Source organism: Neofelis nebulosa, chromosome 9, assembly GCF_028018385.1.
Source record: "Neofelis nebulosa isolate mNeoNeb1 chromosome 9, mNeoNeb1.pri, whole genome shotgun sequence".
NCBI classification, from domain to species: domain Eukaryota; kingdom Metazoa; phylum Chordata; class Mammalia; order Carnivora; family Felidae; genus Neofelis; species Neofelis nebulosa.
Window position 1 is genome coordinate 86,841,073 of NC_080790.1, and position 4,841 is coordinate 86,845,913.

Genomic DNA, 4,841 nt, shown 5'->3' on the forward strand with positions numbered 1-4,841 from the left:
TCCCAACTGAACCTCAGAATTCTTTGAGGAAGACCTTCTAAAACATCAGCAGCAGAATTCATCTGAGTTGCCAGGGACTTGGGTTAAAAGTTTGTGAAGAACTGTAAAATATTGTGCTCACCAACATTCTCTCTACCCTGACTCAACTTGTTGAACATAATTATAAATGAATTAGACATGACAGCTATAACCTTCTGTTAACTCCACAGTCGTAAAAGACCAGATCCAACACATTCACAGTAAAATACACACACGTAGACTTTAATTTTAAAAGAAAATTTGCTACTTTATTTTGCTTGGCTTTGGGCAGACTTGGAGAATTCTGTCTTTTCATGGGTCGTAGATGTCTTTTCTCTAGAAAGAGCCAGAAAATTCTCTCTTCTACTGCCTAGAAGAACTTTCATAAACCAAGAACCAGCATGAAATCACCCCTTGTCAATTTTCATTCTGGTACATACTGATGGGAAAATGATCCCCTTTGTGGATCAATAATCCTCAAATCCAGTATAAACAAATATGAGGTGTGCCCATTTGTGGTCCATCTTCCTTAACTGTGTTTGGTTTATTTGCCTCCCTCATGGTTCTTGAAGTATACTGATCTGCGTGTCAATTTGGAAATAGGACCAGAAGCTTTGGAGTGTGGAGTCTAAGGTCAAGAACACTCAGTTAAATTTTCCCCATTCATTCCCTGAAATAAATGGAACATGTAACCCAGGGTTGTTTTTCTTTTCTTTTCTTTACTTTTCTTTTCTTTTCTTTTCTTTTTTCTTCTTTCTTCTTTTTTCTTTCTTTCTTTCTTTCTTTCTTTCTTTCTTTCTTTCTTTCTTTCTTTCTTTCTTTCTTTCTTTCTTTCTTTCTTTCTTTCTTTCTTTCTTTCTTTCTTTCTTTCTTTCTTCTTCCTGTGCAGAACTCACATAGGATATTAAGGGCTGACACTTATTGACTGTTTTCCAAGCACCAGGTACCATTCCAGGTGTTCTACATCTGTTCTCTTGGATACCCTTAACAGTCCAATGAGTTAGGTGCACAAAAATACAAAAGAAATTGAGTACTTTAAAAACCATAGTTCCTGGAAACCATCTCATATATGAAAATTGTCAAAAGCCACTGAATATGTACCTTGCACTGTATGTCACCTCATACCCAGCATTCAGACAAGGAACCAAGATGTGGCTGCCATTTCAACCACAAAGTGTTATGTGTCATGAAAGTTCACAGGGTATCAGAGCAGAGAGTCTCAGACTTTAATATCTATCCAACTCACCTGGTGATGTTGTCAAAATGCAGATAATTAGTCAGTGGGTCTGAGGTGGAGCCTGGGAATTTGCAAGTAGGGCTGGACCTGCTCTTCCTTCAAGCACACATTTACCATCATGGAACCAGACAACAGGCTTGATGTGAGCCCTGCTCATGAGAGACATCTATGAGCATTTGCAGGATTGCAGGACTGATAGACTAACCTTGAAGCCGGACTAGGGCAGCATGAGGTAGAGACAGGACTGGTGCCAGGATTCAAAACTGAAAAAGGTCCTTGCTCCAGGTGCTGACCTACATTTTGCATGATGCTATGGGTGAGTGCCTCCTTCAGCCCTCCCCTGTCACCTTGCTTAACCTCTTTCCCTCTCATCCCCGGCTCTGATTTTCTTATCAGATCAGCCACATACCTGAATGAGATATCTTACCCTAGTACCAAGTTTACCAGTAATTTCTTGGCTACAGACAATCCAGCATTTCAGATGAAGCAGAGAGAAATCTGGGACATCCCACATAGCTCCCAGGGGCTTTCTTGTCTTGTCAGACCCACACTGTCTGGTGGAGAATAATAGATGGGCTCGAAGTGAAGTTCTGTGGAGATCCACACAGCAGGGAGGGTCTCGATGTAGAAACATCCTGTGCTGTGCCCCCGAGAGTTGAGCTTATGTGACATTCTCTCCAGGAAGCCTTGCTTCATAGATTCTGGGTTTATTGACTAAGAGTTATTCATTAGTCAGGACAGCCTGCTAATGGCATTCACTAAATAAAGTCCCTCCCTTCTAGCAGATACCATTAGTCTTTTCACCCATTTGTTTAGCTATCAAGAAGCTTGGCCAGGGCATCTCTCAGTAAAATGAGTGAATGGATCCCAGTCCAGGAGCTTCAACCTCTTCCTCTCTCCTAGTTGCCGAGAACAATTTTTGGAAATGTTCAATTATTTTTGGCTCCCTCTGTAATGTTATGATCGGCAGTTTACAGAACGCTTGAGTAACTCCTATAACTTACAAAACTCATATAAGTGGAGGAGCCAGGATTAGTCGTACACAGTCTGACTGCAGAGCTTGTGTGTTTAACCACACAGTGGACTTCACAGTTGGTGATGACCGTGGAGCCCTCCCTCCTTGCCCACGAGGCTGGCTTGCACAGATGATGTCCTTGGGTTTCCTGACCTCCTGTAGATTTGGGCCACTGTGGATCAGCAGTAGGAGATAGGATAAGAGACAGAGGAGGTTGGGACATTTGTTCTTCCTGCTCCCTCCATCTGGTGTCACCTCTGGCTGGACTGTGACCTGGGACCATGCCACAATTTCTCTCTGGTGGCCCCTGCTATGAGCCATCCTCTCTTTTCTTGTTCCTTTAGTCCCAGAGATGCCCCCAAGTGCCGTTCTATCCCTTATGATTCTCAACACTGTGACACATCTTTACAAATAATCATTTTATTAAACTTCCTCAATGACACAATTTGAGTGTGACATCTGTTTCCTGCTAGGACCCGATGGGAAAAAGTCTGCACAACCATCATCCGGAAGTGCGTGTGTGTGTGTGTGTGTTTAATTAATTATTATTATTATTATTTTTTTTTTGGAGAGAGAGAAAAACAAGTGGGGGAGGCCAGAGAGAGAGGGAGAGAGAGAATCCCAAGCAGGCTCTGTGCTATCAGCACAGATCCTGACACGGGGTTCAGTCTCACGAGCTGTAAGGTCATGACCTGAGCCTAAATCGAGAATAGGCTGCTTAACCAACTGAACCACCCGGGTACCCCTGTGTATTTTCAATGAACTTTATCCAAACCAAATCAAATGGCTGAGTGTGGGACTAAAGCAATGCCATATTGTCTCAAAGTCCTCCAGATGGTATGCTAAACTGCCATGTGTTAAAAGCTCTCCCCCTATGTTTGTTCAAAAAGGTTGCCCATGCCCTGTATAGCACATGGACCTCGTTGCCCGGGAGGTCATAAACAGTGACATGCAGGATGTTTGGAGTTCTTCCTCCCTCTCAGCTCTCCTGGAATGTAGATTAAAACTGTCATCTTCAATTAGCAGAGAAGCCAGCTAGAGCAGAAAGAGCTACTTTCTCAAGGTCACTACCAGTTGATGACCAGGGTGACAGTCAAGCTCTGATTCTCTGCATTGCTCATCACTTTCTGAGATTTCTGCAGTAACTATGGGGTGTGTCCATTCTGTGCCCAGTGTCATTAGTCTTTGGGATGAGCTATATGGAAAAGGAAAACAACAATTACAATTCCATTTCCATCACTCTTTATTGAGGAGTGGAAACAGATCAAAGGAGACCTAACTCCGTGCTTACGTACATGCAAATGTTGAAAGTCGGTGGGAGCACTGAACAGCCTGCTGAGACATTTCAGGCAGCTCTTCTCTCCCCTGCCCCACCTTCTCTATTCCCACCATAATTGTAGAATTTCTGTAAATGTAAAATTTCCACTTAAAATTCATAAGTGCCAATTTCATTACTTGTAAATTGCTCTGCATACTAATTGGATCCTAACCTGTACCTATGTAATTTTGCTAAAACCTGTTTATCTCTAGTCCTTGGGATGACTTGAGGCTTGCTTCTGTTTCTGCAGAGGCGATGCAGGACAGAAGTCCCACCAGCTGATCCTCAGGAGATGTATGCTCTCCCCACCCCTCATATGCCTCAGTGAGTGCTGCAGATGAATTGTTATCCCTTAGCAGAGCACTCCTCCCTGCAGTTTTTCCCATTTGCAACCTTCTTCCTGTCCTGGACTCTTGGAAGATATTGCTGGAGGTTAGAGAGGGAGCTGAGCCGTACTGAAGAATTTTCACTATAGATTAAGGCACTGAGGTCCTAAACTATGATGGCAATTGCTATTGCCTGTGTCTACCATCTAGAGATATTAAGACACTTAGACAAGTGTTATGAAATCTTTAGCAGCCATTGTAAATGAAATGTTGCAGCCTATCTTCTTAGCTCTGCCCATGGAGCCTGGCAGGAGAGAGAAGGGTTGACATGCAGTGTGTTAATCTATGAATGGCAAACTTCTCTTGACTTAAGGATTATGGTCTCCTCCTCGGCCAGAATGCTCAGAAGAGTTGTAAAGAAGAAATATATTTGCCCAATGTAAATGTTTTTCAACATTTTATTATGAAAAAGTGGAAATACATAGTGAAGTTGGAAGAATTTTAGAGTGAACACCCATGTTATGGACTGAATGTGTCTCCACGAAATTTGTATGATGAACATATAACCCTCAGTAACCACAGAATGTGGCTATATTTGGAAAGAGGGTCTTTAAAGAGTGAAATGTTAACAACATTAAAATGAGGTCATGAGCGTGGGCCCTAATCCAGTCTGACTGGGGTCCTTATAAGAAGAGGAGGTCTGGACATAGGTGGGGACAGAGGGAAGATTCAGGAGAAGACAGCCATTTATAAGCCAAGGAAAGAGGTCTGGAATGGATTCTTCTTTCCCCAGCCCTTAGAGGCAGTAAACCCTCCTGACACCTTCATCTTGGACTTTTAGTCTCCAGAACTGTGAGAGAACAAATTTCTGTTCTTTTAAAGCCACCCAGTGGTACTTAGTGATGGCAGCCTTAGGAAATTCAGACA